The 23,585-nt window shown below is 48.9% G+C and overlaps 1 protein-coding gene across 1 annotated transcript in view; it reads left to right on the forward strand.

Moving 5' to 3' along the window:
- The window catches only part of CNGA2 (cyclic nucleotide gated channel subunit alpha 2), a 497,671-nt gene that overhangs the window by 284,393 nt on the left and 189,693 nt on the right, over window positions 1-23,585 (forward strand). The gene's annotated exons all lie outside the window — the stretch shown is intronic.

Genomic DNA, 23,585 nt, shown 5'->3' on the forward strand with positions numbered 1-23,585 from the left:
ACTGCTGACAATTGCCATACCTATCACATGTAACGATCAAAGCATTAAAAGATTTTCAAAGGCCATTATCATGATATTGCCAACAAGCTAACTGTATTTCTGAGTTGGTGCTAAGGATGACTAAAGGAGAATTGTCACAAGCTATTTAACTTAATTATTTTATGAGTGTTTTTTAAATAGCAGTTACACAGTTGGGAAGCTGCTTCCAAGTTCTGGTAAAAAGAATACTGAAGAGAAGAAAATAGATTAACCATACAAATAATGAATGCAATTATCTGTGCAATCATAATGTGACAGATGGTTTATGTCAGGTGAAATCCATATGCCTAATGGAACTGGAGGATTTTCAGGTCTCTTCAGAGTTTCACAATTTCTGCTTCGAGGTCAAAGCATAGTGGTGAGAGTTTCAAAGGGAGGATCCTTACATATATTGTATTCTACCCCCAAACTGTTTTTATCTCACCCGCTATGGGGAATTGCTCTTTTTCATGGTCATCCCTACTCTTTGTGAACTGATGCTTCTAGGTGTGTTTTTTCAAACTAGGTCACTGCTGTTTCAAACTGTATGTGCTCTGATCCCTAGAAAATGACAGATTAAATCACTCCTAAATTGGCATATTTAGCTTTCTCATAAGGCTATAGTACATGGCGCGAGAAGTACATTAATGGCAGGACAATAAATGCAATCGGTGGACTGTAACATGTAATATGTCATTCATCAGGTTAACCAGTAAAACATGGATGCAGGCCTGCATGTGTATCCTGACTATTACAGATCGAAAATCTGCAAGCAGGAAGGCCTGTCAAAATGAACCTTTCCTGACAGGAGAGAAGCATGAAATAAGTTCCCCTTAAGTAGGTCTTGCAGCCCACAGGCAGGGTGCCTAGAATTTCAAAGTGGAACATGTAGAAATTAAAGGCTGGCATGTTCCTATAGTGACCACCCCCCCACCCCAGTACTTGTTACCTGAGGAAAACTAAAGAAAGTCAGAAAAAGCTACAGACTGTTCAGCTACTGTTGTTAACATTTATTAAAAACAAACTAAATGGTAAAGTTGGATTTTTTGATAAATGTACAGAAAAACTAACTTTTGGGAAGTCAGACTTTTCCTTCAGGAAAATCCAGTCGGCTCATTAGTACCTGTAAACAAAGATATCCAAACACTCAAATAGTATTCCATAAGTAATTTTAGGTCCTAGAGTAAGGATTCGGATATGATAAGTCCAATCAAGTAAGTTTATTGAAACATGGAAGATCCCGTGCTCCAAGTTTGATATATTATCACAACAACAGCCAACACATGTTTCGTCATTATTTATGACTCTTTCAAGGCTGTAAATGTATATATAATAATAATAAAAAGCGACAGGGTCATAAAATTATAGAAAAAGGGAAAATAAAGGAAAAAAAGGCCTCCACCTGTGTTCGTCAAAAAAAGGAAAAATTGCACAAATGAAACACACTTTGGGAATACTATTTGAGTGCTTGGGAGTCTGTCTATTCTCTAGAATACAGTGGGCCTAATGGACTACTGTTATTCATGCCTTGGTAGTAGTGCACGTGATACCTGTCAAGCACCACCCTAATCAGCTGTGTTCTTTGTTTAGATTATCCACATTTATGTTTATTCAGCGGTAGGTTTGATTCACATACCACTACTAGCTTTCTTTATATGTATGGCTCATTAGTCTCAGTCTGACTAAGCCTCTCTCCCTGCCAGTGCATCACTCCTCGAGTAGGTGTGAAACTTCTCTAGGAGCAGGAACAATGGCTTGAGGATGTTGGCAAGATGGCCTGAGTGTGAAGTATGTGATTCAGTGTGTCTCATGAAGAATCATTTGGGAGGGTCCAGGATTTTAATTAACTTGAACCAGGATGAGGCCTACCCATTCATAATTAAGTTATAGGTGACACCTGGGGAATAGGGGCCTTTAAAACCTTGGGTACATTCTAGAAATCCTGAGTCCATTCACAGGAAAGTTAAGCTGCTTCCAAAACTAGTTTGGTGTGGATAGGTACAAATGTACTTATTACCATGTACACAATCCTGGGTAGACCACAAACTGCTGTCATTTGGTAGACATGTTCTGCTATAGTAATGTCCCTTGTGGAATGGTTGTTTGAGTATCCAGGAATCATCCCCACCCACTGTCTATTGAACTGTACAAAAATGACACCTCACCCTCAGCTCCTAAGAATGCCATTGGACCTGTGGAGGAAAAAAAAAGGAAGATGCCTGCTGTCTGTGAATTGTGAAGAAACCTGAAGAGCTGAACTGGACCTGACCCATATGTAGGAATAAGAAAGTGAGCCTAGAGAGGGTGCACGAGGTGACAATATGATTAGGATGAGCCTTTGGAGGGAAATAATGACTTATTAAGACTTGGGAGCAGATGAAAGCAAGACCACCCACTGCAATGACCTATGTCTATCCCTTAATCCAGTAAGGGCCCACACGGACTTGGCTTCATTAGAAGAAAGTGGTGTAACCCCCATAAATAAAGGCTACATGGTATTGTCCCCTCAACCTCTGGATATCTGAGCAACTTTGTAAAGCACAATGCACCTATTAAAGTTAGACTGTAGGGGTGTGTGAAGTGGCAACATTATTTTGCAACCTTTGTGAAGATTTAGAGAAAGCAAAGCAAATTTGCAAAGGTTTAAGAATTTTGTAATTTGCCATACTAGCATGAAAACGAGGAATTTTGGAATAATGTATGTCACATATGTCCTTATTGAACACTTAAAATGACTGTGTAAGATATACTTTGTTGAAAATTGTTAAGAGCCCAATTCAGGATACAAAGTTGTAAACTCATATCTGTAGGTATACATTTTCATGTAGGTACATATTTGTAGTTTTAGGCACCTTGATCCTCCTACCAGGTTTCCCAAAAACACCACTGAACTCTTCCCACTCTGGCATTTACTGGCCTTGATGTGCATCCTGCCTGTTGCAGGGCTTGAAACACCTTATGGAGGCGGTGCAGGTGTTCCTCTAAGCTGGAACTATAGACAGCTATATCATATAGTTAGGTAGCACAAAAGACCTCCTTATCAGAGAGAAGCCTGTTAACCAACCTTTGGAAGGTAGCAGGGGCAATTTTCAATCCAAAGGGCATCATCCAAAACCGGAAGTGGCCCTCTGGAGTTGAATATGCTGACCTCTCTTTAGCTCCCTCAGTCAAGGGTATCTGCCAGCACCCTGATATAAAATCAGAGGTACTAAGGACATTGACAGCTCCTAACCTATCAATCAACTCATCAGCTCAAGGGATGGGATGCACTTCAGTCTTGGTGACAGAGCTGAGTCCTCTGTAGTGCACACAAAACTGGAGTTCTGGTGTGGTTCCCTGTGGGGCAGCCTTTGGTATGAACACCACAAGGATGGACCAGGGACTATTAGAGGGCTCAACCACCCCTATAGCCAGCATCTTATAGACGTCCTCCTTAATGTTAGCATTCACACAGTCTGACAATTTTTACATTTTGTTCTTTACAGGGAGACTGTTTCCCCTGTCAATATCATGGATGCACAGATGTGTGAGTCCAGGGGTGAGTTAGAACCAGTAGGCAAACTGCCCCAGCAACTACTTGCAGTCACCCCACTGTTCTGGGGCCAGGGTGGTAGAGAGGTTGATGGCCTCCACTGACCCATCATGGTCTTGTTAAGAGAGGAGGTCAGGGTGAGGTTCACTCCTCTCTTCCACTCCCTCGTCTGTCAAAAGAAGCATGCTCACTTCAGACCTCTCAAAGTGAGGCTTGAGTCTGCTCACATGGGCCCCCCTTAGGGGATTTCTAGGGGCCTGAAGAATCACCAGGTAGATGGTCTCCCCTTGTGCATCTTGATCTCATATGGGCCAGTCCAGAGGTCCTAGAGAGCCCATTACTCTACTGCAGGGGTCTTCAAACTTAGGGATGGGGGGCAGCCCCCCCCCCCCAGGGGGCCTCAAGTGATCCCGGGGGGGCACCAGGTTCTGGCCAAAAGAAGCATTTCACGGATAACAGTGTTTTGTTTTAAGCAGAAACATGTTATTGCATTTTTTAAATGGCAACAGTACTTAATTGCAATGTTTAAATAAAAGTGGACATATTTAAAACATTGTCATCTTTATAAAATATTTCTGAAAAATTCTGAAGGTGGGCCCAATGATTTTAATTTTTCAACTGGGGGGCGCTGCATTAAAAAGTATGGAGACAACTGCTCTACTGGGTCCATGACACATACCTTCTGGCCAGGTTGAAACTCCACCAGAGTGGCCTTCTGGTCATACCTGAGCTTCATTACTCCTTGGATAGCCTCCAGATTGCTTTTTGCCTTTTTCTAGAAGCGATGCATTTGGTTGTGAAGGCCCAGTATGTCGCTTACCTCATCTGGGGAGGGGAGGCTTCTTGGGATCTTTCAGCTTTCTCCCACCCCTCTTTATAAAGGCTCAGAGGTTCCCTAACAGGATGGCCATAGAGGAGTTCAATGGGACTGAGTCCTTGTCTTTTCTGTTGAACCTCCCTGCAGGCGAAGAGAAGGTATGGCAAGAGGACGTCCCACTTATGCCTCATGGGTTCAGGTATACACATAATCATGCCTTTGAAGGTCCTGTTGACCCTTTCCACAGGACCATTGTTTTGGGAGTGATAGGGTATGGTGAACTTGTAGGTTACATCACACTCATCCCACATGGACATCATGTATGCAGACATGAAGTTTGTGCCTCTGTCAGACGCTACCTCCTTTGGGAACCCCACATGGGTAAAGATCTTCATTAGAGCTCTAGCTACCACGGGTACAGTCACTGACCTTAGAGAGATTGCCTCTGGTAGCTGGTGGCATGGTCCACCAAGATCAGAACAATCCTGTTGGCTAGGGTGGTCTTGGGTCCAGAGGTCCCATGGCATTGATGTCCACCATCTCAAAGGTGGGGTCAGGGGAGCTTAGTGCTTTCTCCCTGACTTCTCAGAGGTCTGGCAGGTAAGGCAGGACCTACAGTATGCATCTGAGGCTGTCCTCATTCTTGGCCAATAAAAGTGGGAGACCAGCCTGGCGAAGCTCATGCCCTAAATGTCCTGCCAGTAGTATGTTGTGAGCCAAGCCCATCAGGAACTCCCTCTAACACTGGGGGACCACCAGCACACAGGCTGCCCCAGTACCAGGAGCTTTAGGCTCGCTATAAAGGAGATCATTCTCATAGTAGGTTAGGTGATCTCCGTAGGCTTCACCTGCTGCTTGGGCTGATCCTGTCACCTTAAGCCCTCAAAAGTTGAACACTTTCTCTATGCTCAGCAGAATTCCTCCCTTGTGGGACCACTCTCAACCTGCCAACTGGCAAGCTCAGGTAAGTCATCTAAGGCAGCTATGTCCTCCCTGGTTGGCTGAAGGGTCTCCTCCTCAGGGACCCCCTCAACCTCAACCGTGGGAACATCAGAGACTGGTTTCCTGCACCCCCTGCCCCTCTCCTTGGCAGATATTTGGGCCTTTGTTCCAGGCTCCAGATGCCATTAACTCCCTTCCTGGGCAGCCATGGACCGTGTGGTCATACAGACACACTCAGGTAATCCCATCATCTCCAAGTCAGACCTGAGCTCCACCTCCTTCCAGACAGTGTGCTTAATAGATGATTAACAGGCATGAGAGGGCTCACAGCAACTTTCAGAAAACCTGATACCCCCCCACCCAAATGAAACCATAGCCACCTGTAGATGGCTCTCACAATTGTCGGAGACTATGAGTTGGTGGAATGTGACCTGCTCCGCAGACACCAGCTGACACTTGACAGTTGTCATGCTGGCTCCTGTGTCTCACAGAGCCTCCACCCATTGCCCATTCATAGTGGCTCACGGTCTATACTTTGAAATATTTGCAGGCATGTGGGCTTTTAGCACCATTTCTCTATCCCATACAGAAACTAGGGTTACCTCTGTCTACCCCCAAAGCTAAATGGGATCACCTCTTCCCTGATCATTACATTTGCTAACCCTGTGGTCTGCCCACCTGTGGGGGGCTGTGCCCTTTTCGGACATTTGGAGTCAATTTTGGAGTGCCCCTACTTGTAGCACTGAGTACATTAAGGTACAATCTTCAGTGTCTGCTTATCAAAGAATCTCTTCTTCTTAGGCTCAGGCTGGGACTAATTTCCACTCCTCCTTTGGGAAATGTTTTAGGGCTTTTGAGAACTTATTTTTACATTTTTCTCCCCCTCTTTCTTCTTTTGGGAACCCTGACCACCTTTGTGGGTGTCTCTCCCAGATGCCTATTTCTACACTCTGTTGATAGCCCAGAGGTCTGCCTTCTCAGCAAGCTTCCTGGGGGTCAGTCAGCTTACTGTCAACTAGGTGCTGGTGTGACTCTGTAAAACAGACACTGAGCATGTACTTCCCAGGATTAAATTGTATAACCCAACAGAATCATCAACTTTGCTGTCCCTCACTTAGCCATTCAGTGCCTTACTGGAGTCAATCAATCATAGCATTTTTAAAGCGCGGCACTATCACCCTAAGGGTATCTGGGCGCTGAGGGTGCCATGTCTCTGACGAGAAGTCACATCTTTGATTCTCCTTCTGAAGTCCACCACGGAGGCAGTTGTTTGGAGGTAAAGGGGCAGGCTGTTCCAGGAATTGGCTGCTGTGTAGGAGAAGGAGCGGCCTCCACTGCAGCTGCGATGGATGCGGGGTGGGTGTGTGAGGTTTAGTGAGGCAGAGCATAGTTGTCCTGCTGTGATGTAGAAGCTCAGTCAATGGTTGATGTAGGATGACACTAGGTTGTGGAGAGCCTTGTATGCGAGAGTGAGGATTTTGAATTGGCATCTCTTCTGTACGGTGAGCCAGTGGAGGTTCCAGAGGTGTGAGGTGTTGCTTGAGCGCTGGGGAGGTTGGAGATGAGTCTGGTTGCAGTGTTCTGTACAGTCTGGTGTCTTTTAAGCAGCTGGGAGGTCACTGCGACATAGAGAGCATTGTCATAGTTGAAGAGACTAGTGACTAGGGCGTGAATGACTGTGTTTCTGGTGACAGTAGGGATCCATTTGAAGATTCAATGAGCATACAGAGGCTGTAGAAGCTAGTGGAGGCAACTGAGTTTACTTGTCTATTCATGGATAGTTGGCATGATGCTGAGGTTTCGTGCGTGGTCTGATGGAGAGGGCATTGGTCTGAGTTCTGCTTGGTCCCATATGGAGGTGTTCTTCCCAGAGATTGGGACTTCCATTTTGTCAGTGTTTAGTTTGAGGTAGCTGCTTTTCATCCATGTTGCTACATTGGCCATGGCATTATGAAAGCTGGCTTTGGCTTTGTGGGGGTCTTCGGTGTGTGAGTAGATTAGTTGAGTGTCATTGGCGTAGGAGACTATATTGAGTCCATAGGATTTGACGACGTCTGTGAGGGGGGTCATGTAGATGGTGAACAGAGTTGGGCTGAGGGAGGACCCCTGGGGTACGCTGCAGGTGATGTTCTTGGGTGTAGAAGTGAAGGGAGGAAGGTGGATGCCCCACATGCAGCCTGAAAGGAAAAAAGCAACCCGCTTAAGGGCGTTTTGTTGAATGCCTATGTTGTGGAGTCTGTTAAGGAGACTGTATTGAACACTGCAGAGAGGTCCAGAAGGATCAGAGCTGCTGACTCTCTTCAGTCGAGAAGGGTCCTGATGTCATCCATAGCTGCGATCAGTGCAGTCTCCGTTCTGTGTTTGGTCAGAATCCTGATTGAGAGGTGTTGAAATGGTGGTTTTGATGAGGAGTAATCAACAAAATCTAAACAGGATTGGTTGGGGAGCTTCTGGTTGCCCCTGAATCTTTGGCGATACTTCTCATGGCCCATCCCAAATTTAGCAAGTAAGATGGCTTTCATGAGCCATACTTGGTTTGGTCCCCAGCCTCTAATGTCAGAAGTGTGTCCCTCCCCACAGTAGGCATGTGTTTTCATAGACCCCGCCCCCACAGTGCTCCTGAGAAACATAGTGAACCCTCAGTGCCTCTTCATAACCAGAAATCCACTTATCATTGTCAATCCACACCACATAACAGGGCACCAATTCCTTGGGTATACAAATGTTTTTGTCTCCATCAGGTACTGCATGTATGCTGCTACCTTTGCTGGAGTCTGATTGCCTTGCCCTCAGTTCCAGTTCTTTCGGGCTGTAGTCATGGGCCAGCATTTCCAAGGCAAGTTTCTCCTCCATTTTTAACTTTGCCATTTGCAGCCTGAATTCTCTCTCCTCCCTCCTCTCTGCCAGTGTCCCTGGGGAGAGGCTGCAGGAACAGACACTGCTCCCTGGCCTTGCACGAAGCTCCAATTCTGGGGTCATTTCTTTCACCTTTGCTACAGGTAGTTCGTCTGAAGGGCCCCCCTCTGGGTCATCCATCTCCTCATCTTCTCCTGGGGTCACCACCAAGCAGCATAAGCAACTGCCCAGGCTTTCAGTGCATTTTACAGTTCCACTTTCCTGGTTGCACTCTTGGCAGGAAGCCCACCTCCCTCACAGAAATCATTGAGAGGGGCCACAGTATATCCCTCCATGTTGATTGGCTCAAAATCCTCCTTTCTGCTGTGTCGGTAGAGATGTAGAACCTCAAGTCAGAGACATGATTTAGGACATTTTTCTGTATGGCACTGCATAAACAGAAGTCCTATCCTCACAGCTGATCACCAATGTTAGAAATTGACTTTCTGGTTGGCAGAGGTATGCACCCTGTTCAAGCTGTAACCACAATCCTAGTCAGGGTAGGTCAGATGCACACTAAAAGCTAACCTGTGCTCACCCTCTCATAGCTTGGCACACAGCAGTCAGGCTTAACTTAAGAGGCAATGTGTAAAATATTTATGCAACACTCCAAACAGTAAAACTTTGCAAAAAACACACAGCACCCGGTTGAAACAATAGAGCTTAATTTTATGAGTTACCAAGACCAAAATGACAAATATTCAATAAGTAGAAGTCAAAATATTAATTTTTAAAGATGAAAATACAAGATAGTGCTTAGACGCAAAAAGCTCCAACTGGGGCTATCTAATTGTGCTAGACCGGGTGAAATCCAAAAGTCCATGCAAACCACAATGGAACATGGGTCTGATACCAGGTAAGTCCTGCTGAAGTTTTACCTTCTCAAAGTTGAGTCAAGAGTCCCACTTATCACTGGTGGTGGTCTGCAGGCACGAGGAATGGGCCAAGCATCACGGATGGGCAGACTGGAGCCTCACAGTTGCAAGTGGCAATGATGGCTGTGCGAAGAGATGAGCTTTGTGGTGGCTTGGGTGATTCTTTATGTGAGTGGCGTGGTTCTGGTGCGAATGAGCCCGTTTATGGTCGCAAGAAACCCAAAAGCTTGATTTCAGGAGCTACAAAAACACTTTTAAGGTCCCAGGACTGGAAGGGCCCTTCTTGGGGGTCAGAAGCTGGTTGAAGACATGTCCAGGACCTATAGCAGGAGTATTAAAAGCCTTTTGCGTCCTTGGAACTTCAGAAAACAGGAGGCAGGTCAGCAAGCCCTTGGAGTCACTTTGGTTCTGGGATAAAGAGCTGCAGATCCAGTCCTTATATCTTGCTGGTAAAAGGGCAGCAAGCAGAAGGTCAGCTCAGCTCAGCAAAGCAAGAGTGCAGCAGGGTAGCAGCCCATCAGAGTTGCAGCCCTTGTAGAAGCATACCAGTCCTTCTTCCTGGCAGAGCATCTACAGGTCCAGAAGTGTAGTCAGTTTGTGGCATCAGGGGTCCAGTACTTATACCCAGTTGTGCCTTTGAAGTGGAGGAGACTTCAAAGAAAAGCTCTGAAGTGCACAAGATCCATTCCCTTCCTGCCCTGGCTCCAGACTCGCTCCAGGGGCATATGCTGCTCTGTGTGTGGAGACAGGCTAAGCCCTTTCAGGTGCAAGTATCAGCTCTTCCTTCCCATCCAGCCCAGAAAGACCCTTCAAGTTAATGGCCCATCAGGCACTCTTAAGGCTCCCTTTGTGTGTGACTGTCTGTAGAGAATGCACAAAGCCCAGATGTCACCCACCCCAGACCTGTATTGAAGAAAGGCAGAAGGCACATAATGGTTTAGGTAAGGAAAATGCCCACCTACTAATAGTAGCATTTTTAGGCTTGCAACTTAAAATCCGACTTCACCATAGGTTGTGATTTTAAAAGTCCAGGGACACAAACCTCAACAAACGTATCTCTTTCAGATTTGGTACTACACTTATAAAATGTAATTAGGTAATCCCAATGCTATCCTATGGGAGAGATAGGCCTTGCAGTGGTGAAAAATTCATTTCAGAGTTTTTCACTAACAGGGCATGTAAAACTTAGGAGTATATGTCCTGCCTTTTAAATACATTGCATCCTGCCATGTGGGTCAGATAGGGCCTACCTTAGGTGTGATGTATATGTGTAATAAGGGACGTTTTAGGCCGGGCAAAGAGGTTTACCATGCCAGGTCGACATGGCAGTGCAAAACTGCACACACAGGCTCTGCACTGGCAGGCCTGAGACATGGTTAGAGGGCTACTTAAGTGGATGGAACAATCAGTGCTGCGGGCCCACAAGTAGCATTTAATTTACAGGCCCTGGGCACAGGTAGTGCACTTTACTAGGGACTAATAATTGAAATAAATATGCCCTTTGGAGCCAATGTTAACATGATTTCAGGGACAGATCACAGCGCTTTAGCACTGGATAGCAGTGGTAAAGTATACAGATTCCTAAAACCAGCAAACACTATGACAGAAAATGAAGGGAGGCAGGCACAATCTGAGGTACACTATTCTAAGGCTTTTAGGTCCAACACTGTGTCGTTGCTTTAGATGTACTAAGAAACAAATTGTTCCTGTCATAATAAATACTTTTACTCAGAAGTGTTCATTCATCTCAGTAGAGTGTGTGATGCTATAAATAACACAATAAGGTTTATAACTATTGCCACAGTTCCCTGATCCCTTTATGGGATTGTGAGTGACCCAAAAGCAACATCTTGCGGTGCTGCAATACCCTGTTTTTCACATTCATCGTTGGTGTATTGAACAAGGTTCACCTGTGTCACCCATGGATGGGAAAGCGCACCAGGCACGCCAAATTCATATCTTATGCAACAATCTGAGTTTGTTCGTGTTCCAAAATTCTTGGCTGCTTCCCTGGCCAGGAACGCTCACTCCCCACCCTGTTAGTAAAATTTACTAAAACCAACAAAGCAATATTACACCACTGTAGGGTAGTATTGTGAAAAAGTAAATGTATTTATGACTGCAATTAAATAATTTGTGAATTATTTGCCCTCATAAATTAAGCCAAATTAATATGCACGTTGTACTTAGACACTTAAAGGTCTTTGTATATCACTGTCATAGTGTCCTTCTCCTGTGTAATTCCTGTGTGAATTGGAAAATTTAGGAAAGGTAAGCTTTCGAGGAAACGTCTGTATACATTGTGCATAAGAAGCTCGGCTAAACGTATATTTCAGATAAAAAACCTTCAAACATTTTCTAACTTGGCTGGGTTCAGTTGGAGTGAAAAGTATCATGTTATGAGGAAACTATTATGTTGCAATACATAAAATACCTTCACAAGGACAAAGATGAAAATAATCCAAGAATCCTTACAGGCTCCATGTCGTGTCAAAATTGCCTTTGTCAATAATTTTCGCAGAAACAAACTTCGCACAACCTAATTACAAGAAATAGACACATATCAGGCTGTACAACTACAAAGGGAAAAATTAGGATTGAAAGAGAAGTAATGAATGAGAGCATGACAAGAAGATCAGGCAAAAGGTTATTTTCTAAATTAAGGGAAGGATCCACATTCAGAAAAGTAAAGAGTGACTAATTGACATCTGATTTCCTAACTTCGGCTGAGAAAAAAGTAATTCAATTGAACATATGATTTTTACTATCATAATTGTGCAGAAACAAGAATAAACTTGAACAAAATGTTGTATGAAATCATCTGAATAAATTCAAGCCAATAAAGGAGGTCCACTAAATAGATTACATTTACACTACATGGACCTTTTGAAGACACTGAATGAACTAGTCAAGAGAAGAAGTGCTCAAACATTTGGTTGGACTAAGGACAAAAGTATTGGAATACCGATGTCACCTTGTGGAAGAGAGGAGACAGAGATAAGTCAAATCAGACAAGATACATTTTTGCTAATCCAGCCCACCAATAATTGAGTACTAGTGTAGTGATGGACTGGCAAAAATACATAGGGTATGCACATAAGTGTCACACATTGTGCAATGTTAGACAAACATAAATATACATCCAGTACAAGGCAGTGAAATGAATAGTCAATTCTTCCATTGTTGAAAGAACAAGATATGTTGAGAGATGATAAATGTAATTTTCAAAATTTCAAGTTTACAAATTTGCTCAATACTCCATTTGGTCATAATGTACACAAACGTTTGCACATACAACTGTGAAAATCGACAGTAAATTTTAGAGAGTATTTAAAGGAACCTTTCTCAAAACCTATGAATATGTTTCTAAATGTTTACATCCAACATGTTCATCCTGTAACAAAATAAAATAAGGATATTTATAGGGTTGAACTGCTATCAGAATCCAATACATATTTTCTTTTGACTACGCATGTATTTTTTGTACACATCAATTGAAAAGGGTATAGGTACCACAGAGTCATTTATTACATAACAACGTAAATGCAGAAATTACACCTATCTGCCTAGGGGATAATATAAGATTTGTTATAGACACTTGATCATACTCAAAGGAGACTTTGAGCTATTTGATGAGTAGTTACTGTTCTTGAACAACAGTCATTACAATATTTGATCCACTACAGTGATATCTAAACATAGGCCCTCATTACAACCCTGGCGGTCGGTGTTAAAGCAGTGCTAAGACTGTCAATAGGCCGGCGGTAAACCGCCAACACATACAGCCACTTTAACAGTCCGACTGCCACGGCGGTAGCAACAAACACCGCGGCGGTAACCGCCAACAAGCTAGGCGGAACACAAGGTTCTACCCACTGTATTGCAATAGGCCTATCCACCACCTTTTCTGGGGCGGTACCAACGTAATCAAAAGCACAGTGAAAACAGTGTTCTGAAGGGAAACAACTCACCTCTCGACACTCAAGGAAGAACCAGGACGCCATGGAGCCCGAGCTGCAGGTCTTTCCCATGCTGGTGTATCTGCTCATACACCAGGAGCACCAACGCCGGCGACGACGACCACAGTGAGTACTGCACCTAGCACACAAGGGAGGGTGGGGGGAAAGATAGTGACACACACACACAATACGCAACACCCCGACCCCTACCACCACCCTCACCCCAACCCCATACACAAAAACACATGCAATAACATTACATATACACCCCGTAACACTCTGGAATAATGCAAGGACAAAAGGAATGGAGTCAAATGAGTGTAATATTAGAAATACTTAGAAATACGCTCAGAAATCAAAAACAGTATTTACAATATGTACAATTTATACAAGAGGTGGGACTGTGCCCACTCAAAATGTCCATGGCCCACTGGGCGGAAACACACACGCCAAGCCCACACTTGACTCCTGCCTCAATACGGAGAGAACACTGCAGGGGCATTAGGTCAAAAACACACAGGCACCTCATGGGGATGGGAAAGGGGGGAGCACCTCAGCCAGAATATGGTACAATGCCACTGCTCCTGGAGGGGGCTACATGCCCACTGCTTGGTCCAGGGGAGTACAAACCTACAGTCTCTCATGTGGGTGGTTTGCCCACTGCTCGGTCCTGGGGAGTGCAAAGCCACAGTCTCTCAAGTGGGTGATGTGCCCACTGCTTGGTCCTGGGGAGTGCAAAGCCACAGTCTCTCTAGTGGATGCCTTCTTCCACTGGTTCAGGAGGGGGCTTTGTGCTCAGTGTGCTTCATCCTGGCAAGGATAGGGTGAGTGGATGCCTTCTTCCACTGGTTCTGGGGGGGGGCTTTGTGACCAATGTGCTTCATCCTGGCAAGGATATGGTGAGTGGATGCCTTCTTCCACTGGTTCTGGAGGGTGCTTTGTGCACAGTGTGCTTCATCCTGGCAAGGATAGGGTGAGCGGATGCCTTCTTCCACTGGTTCTGGAGGGGGCTTTGTGTCCCGTGATGCAGCACATGGGGAGTGCAAGGTCACAGTCACTCACCTGGGTGTCAGACCCACACGATTTTGTGTGGGCAGGATGCATGACACTCCATGGAGGCAGGTCTACAGTCCATCCGCCGGCGGGGACGGCTGGACAGGGGTGGCAGTGCCGGTGCTGGTGTCGGTGCTGGCAGTGGTGGGGGGGAGGATCCAGCTCTTCCCCTGCAGCCTCGGACGGCTGCCTACTGGGGCTGCTGCTGCTGGCGGTGGTGCAGGTGGCAGTGCTGGCCGTGGTGCAGGTGGCAGTGCTGGCAGTTGTGGTGGTAGCCTCCAGGCCTTCATCTGCAGCCTTGGACGGCAGAGGTGCCCTGGCTGGTGTTCTGTGTCTCTTCCTGCCCTTGGCAGATGGTGGTGCCTCCTTGCTTCTGGCAGCTGGAGTCTTTGACTAGGCCTTGCTGGCTGGTTGTGCCTCATTCTCCTTGCTGGATGCTGTTCCCTTCTTGCCCTTGCCAGGAGGCGGAATCTTCCTGGCCTTGGCAGGTGTTGGTGGCACACTGGCTGGGCTGACGGGTGCCTCCTTAGAGCCTCTCAGAGCTGCAGAAACCACAGCGGACGTGGACTTGGTGGCTGAGGTGCTGGGCTGGGTTCTAGCCACCCTGGCCCGAGGTGAAGGACTGGGGGAGGGGTAGGGAAGGGGTCAATGTTGGCTAGGAAAAGCTTCTTAGGGACATTGGGATGGTAAGAGGGTGAAGGTTTGGGAGTGGAGGAAGAGGGAGTAGTTGTAGGAGGTGTCAGTCTGCTGTGTTTGGGTGCAGGTGCATGAGCTGGATGCTGATGTGAGATGGATGGCTGTTGGGTGGGTGTGTGCTTGCGTTTGTGTACTTTGGGAGGAGGGGTCACAGACACAGCGGGAGAGGACAGATGGGATATGTGCATGGATGCAGGGGTGGTGACTGCCAGTGAGGTGCGTGTAGTGATAGGAGTGCTGGTGATGGAGGTAGTGGATGAGGATGTAGTGCATGCAGGGTGAGTGGAGATGCTACTGGGAGGGAGGTGGATGACGAGAAAGGGGACACAGTGGAGGCAATGGATGTTGGTGTGTCTGCATGGGGATGGTGCTTGTGTGAGTGCCTGTGAGATGAAGTGTGGTGCTTGTGTTTGTCTGAGGTGAATGCTGGTCTGAAAGTCTGCTTGGGATAGGCTGGGGTTGAGGGGATTGGGACTGGGTAGAGGAAGTTGAAGTGGGGAGACTGGAGACAAGGACAATGGCTGCCATCAGTGCGGAGACCAGAGCCTGAAATGCTCTCTGTTGGGCTGCCACACCAGAGTGAATGCCCTCCAGGCATGCATTTGTTTGTTGCAAATGCCTTTCGACACCCTGGATGGCATTCAGTATGATTGACTGCCCAACAGTGAGGGATCTCAGGAGGTCACTAGCCTCCTCACTGAGGGCAGCAGGGCTAACTGGGGCAGGGCCTGAGGTGCCTGGTGCGAAGGAGATGCCCACCCTCCTGGGTGAGCGGGCACAGGAAACATTCTGAGGGGCTGCTGGGAGGGTGGTGCTGGTACGGGGGGTGGTGGCTGTACCTGTTGCTGGGGTGGGCACAGAGGTGTCCGCCACCACCAGGGAGCTGCCATCGGAGGAGGAGTCGCTGTCTGTAGTGTCCCCTCCTGTCTCTGTTGTGGTGCTCCCCTCGCCCTCTGTCCCACTGGTGCCCTCACCATCGGTGGATTCGCCTCCAGGCCCATGTGGGATGCAGCTCCCTCTGTCGCTAGTGCCTCTGCTCCTCCGCCAGATGATGCTAATGCACACAAGGACAGGGTGACAAAACAAGAAGTGGGGAAAAGACAGAGGATACACTTGGTCAGTGCCGGCAACAACACTACTGTTGGTGTCCACAACACACAGGGATGAGCCCTATGCAGTAGGCCATGCACTACCAGTTACAAAGCTAGTCACCAGCCCATGGGGTACATTGCTCAACACCATTGGCTGAACACCTGAAACCAACAGGACCCTGCCAAGTAGTAGATGCCCACTAACACTATTGGGGTTGGAGTGCTTCAGAGCCTGCCCAACAAGGGACCTACCCTGCCAGTTCACCCTGGCCTACAGGCACCCACAGCCCACATCCCCCACCCAGGTACAACCTTAACGCGCGCAAAGCCATGATTGTGAATCTGTACACACCCCCTTGTGGCTGCTGTGATGCTTTCAAGCACCCATCCAACTCCGGATAGGCCACTGCCAGGATGCGGAACATCAGGGGGTTGGGTACGACGGGCACCCCTTCCTCATTGAGAGGCCAGCCCCAGCTGGGCCTCCACTGTCTTCCTTGCCAGCGGTGCAGGCCCTCCCACCGTTTGCAGCAGTGGGTGCACCGCCTGTCAAAGACCCCCAGGGTACGCACCTCCTTGGCGATGGCACGCCAAATACCCTTTTTCTGATAGGCGCTGTCCTGCAGAAAAATATGCATAGAAAAAAGAGATTAGTCATACCGTCCGGACTGTTACACTCATGGCCCACAATATCCCTCCCATCCCCTTACTCACAGACATTGACCACCAGATATGCAGCACTCTGTCCAGGACCCCTCAGCCCCCCCTCCCCCGAGACTTACACACACAGCAATCCATACATTCATGGCCCACGCATCATGCTCACAGTGTACTCACCTGTTTGACTGGAGGAAAATAGACTAAAGTGTACTGGGGTAGGACCCCATCCACCAGTCTCTCCAACTCCTCCGAAGTGAAGTCAGGGCCCTTTCCCCAGACACTCGAGCCATTGTTGCTTCCAGACACAGGTCACAGCAGCACTTGCAGTGTAGGTCCTCTCCTGTTGAAGGTCAGGTAGCAAGAACGTGAACAGATATAAAATGGCGGTCACGTCCATGGCAGTGCGTACCGTCACTGCCGGCGTACATCGGCATTGGCTCCTGGAACCTATGGGGACCAATGATAACCAATGCGAAGTTGCACGGCGGTCATTGACAGCCAACCGCAATGTCGCACAACGCCAGCAGAATTACCTCACTTACACTTGCCTCTCTTCACAAGTCAGGCAGCCGCCATTTCAGGGGGTCACAGGCCATGGCACCTAACTGCATCACAGCAGACATTGGCACATCAACTGACTTTCGTATTCACATACTGTTTCTGTAAAGGGACTAAAGGTGGGCAGCAGTAAACACATCAGGAGCCAGAGTGGGGCACAGATATCTGAAAATAGAGATGCCAAAGGGTACAGTAAGTGGCCATAGAAATAGGGAAATCAAGCTGCCAAGTACAATGTCCAACACAAAACTGCAATGGAAGGTGAAGTTACAGTGTCCTACATTTGTGTCACTGGAAGTACTGTTGAATGAGTGAATTTCTGTTGTCCACATCTTCTTCCTCTGCCTCCTCTTCGCCACTGTCCACAGGCTCCACCGCTACCACACGACCATCTCCAGGCTCATCCTCCTGCAGAAAAGGCACCTGCCGTCTCAAGGCCAGGTTGTGCAACATGCAACATGCAACGATGATATGGCATACCTTTTTAGGTGAGTAGTACAGGGATCCACCTGTCAGATGGAGGCACTGGAATCTGGCCTTCAGGAGGCCAAAGGTTCGCGCACTGATCCTCCTTGTACTCCCATGTGCCTCATTGTAACATTCCTCTGCCCTTGTCCTGGGATTCCTCACTGGGGTCAGTAGCCATGAGAGGATGGGGTAACCAGAGTCACCTGCAAATATCGAGGGATACCTGTTAGCCAGAAACTCACCCTTAGGGACAACCCCACACCCATATACCTACATCAACTGGGTGGGGACCATCGGCTCACCTATTAGCCACACCCTGTGCCTCCAGAGTTGAGACATCACATATGGGATGCTGCTATTCCTCAAGATAAAGGCATCATGCACAGAGACAGGATACTTTGCATTGACATGGGAGATGTACTGGTCCACCAAACACACCATCTGCACATTCAGAGAGTGAAAGCTCTTTCGATTTCTGAACACCTGTTCATTTCTCCAGGGTGGTACAAAGGCAATATATGTACCATCAATAGCAACAATGATGTTGGGGATATGTCCCATTGCATAGAAGTCAGCCTTCACTGTGGCCAAATCATCCACCTGGGGGAATACGACATAGCTGCGCATGTGTTTCATCAGGACAGACAACACTCTGGTCAGCACATTTGAGAACATAGGCTGTGACATCCCTGATGCCATGGCCAATGTCACTTGGAAGGAAGCACTTGCCAAGAAATGGAGCACTGACAGGACATGCACTAGAGGGGGATACCTGTAGGGTGTCGGATAACTGAAATCAGGTCTGGCTCCAATTGGGCACACAGCTCTGTGATTGTGGCCCTATCAAGTCTGTAGGTTAGGATAATGTGCATATCCTCCATTGTCACCAGGACACATACCCCCTGTGTCCAGCAGGGGTCTGTACACAGGGGGTATGTCTCCATCTCCTATTCATCCTCAGCGGTTGAACTCTAGGGGGAAAAATGGTAAGCAGAAGGTCATGTTCAAACATATACATAGATTAATATGCTATGTTTGTTTTACAGAAACAGTACGTGAACTTGTAAGTCAGTTGATCTGCCTATGTCTGCTGTGATGCAGTTAGGTGCCATGGCCTGTGCCCCCCTGAAATGGTGGCCGCCTGACCTGTGAGGAGGGACAAGTGGAAATGAGTTAATTGTGGTGGCGTTGTGCACCGTTCTGGGCGGTGGTCGACGACCGCCGTGCAACACCGCATTGGTTGTCATTGGGGCCTACGGGTTCCAGGAGCCAATGGTGATGTATGCCGGCGGTGACAGTACACACTGCTGCGGACGTGACCGCCATTTTCTATCTGTTCACTCACTTGCTACCTGACCTTCAACAGAAGAGGACCTACACTGCAAGTGCTGCTGTGACCTGTGTCTGGAAGCGGCCATGGCTCGAGTGTCTGGGGAAAGGGCCCTTGCCTTCACTTTGGAGGAGTTGGAGTGACTGGTGGATGGGGTCCTACCCCAGTACCCTTTACTTTATGGTCCTCCAAAACAACAGGTGAGTACACTGTGAGCATGATGCGTGGGGCATGAATGTATGGAGTGCTGTGTGTGTAAGCCTAGTGTAGGGGTAGCTGAGGGGTCCTGGGCAAAGTGCTGCATGTATGGTGGTCAATGTATGTGTGTAGGGGGATGGGAGGGATATGTTGGACATGAGTATGACAGTCCGAACAGTATGAATAATACATTTTCTGCTGTATTTTTTTCTGCAGGTCAGTGCCCATCAGAAAAAGAGTATTTGGCATGCCATCGCCAAGGAGGTGTGGACCCTGGGGGTCTTTGACAGACGGAGCACCCACTGCCGCAAACCCTGGGAGGACCTGTGCCGCTGCGCAAGGAAGACGGCAGAGGCCCAGCTGGGGCTGGTCTCCCAACGAGGAAGGGGTGCCCGTCGTACCCTGACCCTCCTGATGTTCCGCATCCTGGCGGTGGCCTATCCGGAGTTGGATGGGCACTTGAAGGCATCACAGCAGCCACAAGGGGGTGAGTACACATTCAGATTCATGACTTTGCGCGCGTTAAGGTGTTACCAGGGTGGGGGATGTGGGCTGTGGGTGCCCCTGGGCAAGGGCAAACATGGCAGGGTAGGTTCCATGATGGACAACCTCAGATGTACTCCAACCCCAATAATGTTAGCGGGCATCTACTACTGAGCAGGGTCCTGTAGGTTTCAGGTGTGCAGCTAATGGTGTTAGGCATTGTATCCCATGGGCTGGTGACTAGCATTGTAACTGGTAGTGCATGGCCTAGTGCATAGGGCTGTTCCCTGTGAATTGTGTACGACAACTGTAGTGTTGTTTCTAGCATTGACCAAGTGTATCCTCTGTCTCTTTCCCCCCCTTTTTGTTTTGTCACCCTGTCCTTGTGTGCATCAGCATCATCTGGCGGAGGAGCAGAGGCACCGGCGACAGAGGGAGCTGCATCCCACATGGGCCTGGAGGCCGAATCCACTGACGGTGAGGGCACCAGTGGGACTGAGGGGAGCACCACGACGGAGACAGGAGGGGATAGTACCGACAGCGACTCCTCCTCCGATGGAAGCTCCCTGGCGGCGGCAGACACCTCTGTGCCCACCCTAACTACAGGTACAGCCGCCACCCCCGTACCAGCACCGCCCTCCCAGCAGTCCCTCAGGTTGTGTTTCCCGTGCCCGGTCACCCAGGAGGGTGGGCATCTCCTTCGCCCCAGGCACCTCTGGCTCTGCCCCAGTCAGCCCTCTGTGAGGAGGCTATTGACCTCCTGAGATCCCTCTCTGTTGGTCAGTCAACCATACTAAATACCATCCAGGGTCTAGCAGGGCATTCACTCTGGTGTGGCGGCCCAACAGAGAGCATTCCAGGCTCCGGCCAACTCACGGATGGCAGCCATTGTCCCTGTCTCCAGCCTCCCCCATCCAACTTCCTCTACCCAGTCCCAATCCCCTCAACCCCAGCCTATCCCAAGCACACATTCAGACCTACATTCACCCAAATCAACACACAGAAGTGGCTCAGGCAAACACAAGCACCATACTTCATCCCACAGGCACTCACACAAGCGCCATCCAGATGCAGGCACACCAACATCCACTGCCTCCACTGTGTCCTCCTCCTCCTCCTCGTCCACCTACCTCCCAGTAGTGTCTCCACTCACACCTGCATGCACAACATCCTCATCCACTACCTCCATCACCAGCACACCTATCACTACACACCCCTCACTGGCAGTCACCACATCCATGCACACGTCCCCTGTGTCCTCTCCCACTGTGTCTGTGACCCCTCCTCCCAAAGTACACAAACGCAAGCACTCAGACACCCAACAGCCATTCACCTCACAACAGCAACCACTCCCTCTTCCTCCACTTCCAAAATGTCACCCTCTTCCTGCCCCAGTGTCCCTAAGAAGCTTTTCCTCGCCTCCCTTGACCTATTCCCTACTACTCCCCCATCCTTCACTTTTGTGCCAGGGTGGCCAGAATCCAGCCCAGCACCTCAGCCACCCAGTCCACGGACACTGTGGTTTCTGCAGCTACTGCAGGTCTGAGAGGCTCCAAGGAGGCACCCGTCAGCACAGCCAGTGAGCTTGCACCACCTGCCAAGGGCAAGAAGGGGCCGCCAGCTAGCAAGGGCAGGAAGGGGACACCAGCCAGCAAGGGCAGGAAAGGAACACCAGCTGGCAGAAGCAAGGAGGCACCACCATCTGCCAAGGGCAGGAAGGGGCACACAACACCAGCCATGGCACTGCAGCTGTCCGTGGCTGCTGGGGAAGGGCTGGAGCCTTCCCCCACCACTAACAGCACCATCACCTGCACCGTGGCCAGCACCGCCACCTGCCCCGCTGCCAGCATCGTCACCTGGCCCGCCGCCAGCACCGCCATCTGCACCGTCACCTGCACCGCCACCTGCACCACTGCCAGCAGCAGCAGCCCCAGTGGGCAGCCGTCCGAGGATGCAGGGGAAGGGCTGGAGTCTCCCTCCACCACTGACAGCACTGCCACCTGCACCACGGCCAGCACCGCCACCTGCCCTGCCACCAGCACTGCCACCTGCCCCACTGCCAGCACCGCCACCTGCCCCGCCGCCAGCACTGCCACCTGCACTGCCAGCAGCACCACTGCCAGCAACAGCAGCCCCAGTGGGCAGCCGTCCGAGGCTGCAGGGGAAGGACTGGAGCCTCCACCCACCACTGACAGCACCGGCACCTGCACCGCAACTGACATCCACTGAGCAGCCATCACCGCAGACGAGCAGTGTGTAGTCCTGACTACATGGGCTGCAGTGAGTCCTGGCCCCTGCAACACCTGTAGGTGTTACATCTAGGTGAGAGACTGTGACCTTGCACCATCCAGGATGAAGCACACTGGGCACAAAGCCCCCTCCAAAACCAGTGGAAGAAGGCATCCACTCACCCCCTCCTTGGCAGGATGAAGCACACTGGGCACAAAGCCCCCTCCAGAACCAGTGGAGAAGCCATCCACTCTGGAGACTGTGGCTTTGCACTCCCCAGGACCAAGCAGTGGGCAACCCACCCACTAGAGAGACTGTGGCTTTGCATTCCCCAGGACCAAGCAGTGGACAACCCACCCACTAGAGAGACTGTGGTTTTGCACTCCCCAGGACAAGGAAGTGGGCATGTAGCCCCCTCCAGGAGCAGTGGCGTTGTACCATCTTCTGGCTGAGGTGCCCCTCCCTTCCCCATCCCCCTGAGGTGCCTGTGTGTTTTCGATCTGATGCCCCTGCAGTGTTCTCTCTGTATTGAGGCAGGACTATGTGTTATGGCCCCGTGTGCCACGGACATTTTGTAGTGGGCATTGTCCTTCCTTTTGTATATATTGTACATACTGTTTATTGATTTAAGGACATATTTATCTTAAATTGTACCATTACACTCATTGTAATCCATTCCTTTTGTCCTTGCGTTATTCCTGAGGGTTACGGGGTGTATTTGTAATGTTGTTGCATCTGTTTGTGTGTATGGTGTTGGGGGTGAGGGTGGGAGTGGGGGTGTTGCATGCTGCGTGTGAGTGTCACTCTCTTTTTCCTCCCCCCTCCCTTGTGTGCTAGGTGCAGTACTCACCGTGGTTGTCTTTGTTGGCGTTCGTGTTACTGGTGTATGAGGAGGTACACCAGCATTGGAAAAATGTGCAGCTCCGGCTCCATGGCGTCGTTGTTCTTCCTTGAGTGTCGAGAGGTGAGTCGTTTCCCTTCAGTGTATTATTTCTGATGTGCTTTTGATGGCATTGGTACCGCCCTGGAAAAGCTGGCGGATTGGCGTGTTGTAATACTGTGGGCGGTACATTGTCTTCCGCCTGGCTGTTGGCGGTTACCGCTGCGCTGCTAGTTGCTACTGCCGTGGCGGTCGTAGTGTTAAAGTGGCTGTCTGTGCTGGCGGTTTCCGCCATGGTCATAATTTAAAAACATTTACCGCCGGCCTTTTGGAGGTATTACCGCCGCTTTATCACCGACCGCCAGCGTTGTAATGAGGGCCTAAATGCCTTGATAACAAGATCTCAAGCTAAACAAACTAATGATTTCACCATCTGCTCCTGCAAAGAGGTGGTAGACAAACTATCCCAACTGCCGCTAATCTTGGAAGGAATATTAAAAGAAGTTCGTACTGCCCAAAATGATGAACGCACACATGTTAAGTCTATTGCCACTATGTTAACATCTGCTCCCCTGGTGCAGAAACTTGAGTGGAGGCTTTACTCTTCCCAAGTGGTTTCATCTCCAACCACAGCAGATAAGGGAGCTGATAGAAAGCAATAATACACCAAGCCTTAGTATGGAAGGCATGGAAACACCACCTCACTCACAATCGGCCAATAATCCCATGAACGGTGAGGAACCCAGAACTCGGTTTTTATCAAAGAGAAAACAGAAACGCGCAAGGAAAGGAAGGAAGTTGGCATGGTCTCACCATCCAACCACTGTAAGGGCCACAGAAATTACCCCCATAGAATCAAGCAAGGAGGGTACGGCCTTAAAGTGGAAGGCAAAACATGGAC

This window comes from Pleurodeles waltl, chromosome 2_1 (genome assembly GCF_031143425.1).
Source record: "Pleurodeles waltl isolate 20211129_DDA chromosome 2_1, aPleWal1.hap1.20221129, whole genome shotgun sequence".
Classification (NCBI taxonomy): Eukaryota; Metazoa; Chordata; class Amphibia; order Caudata; family Salamandridae; genus Pleurodeles; species Pleurodeles waltl.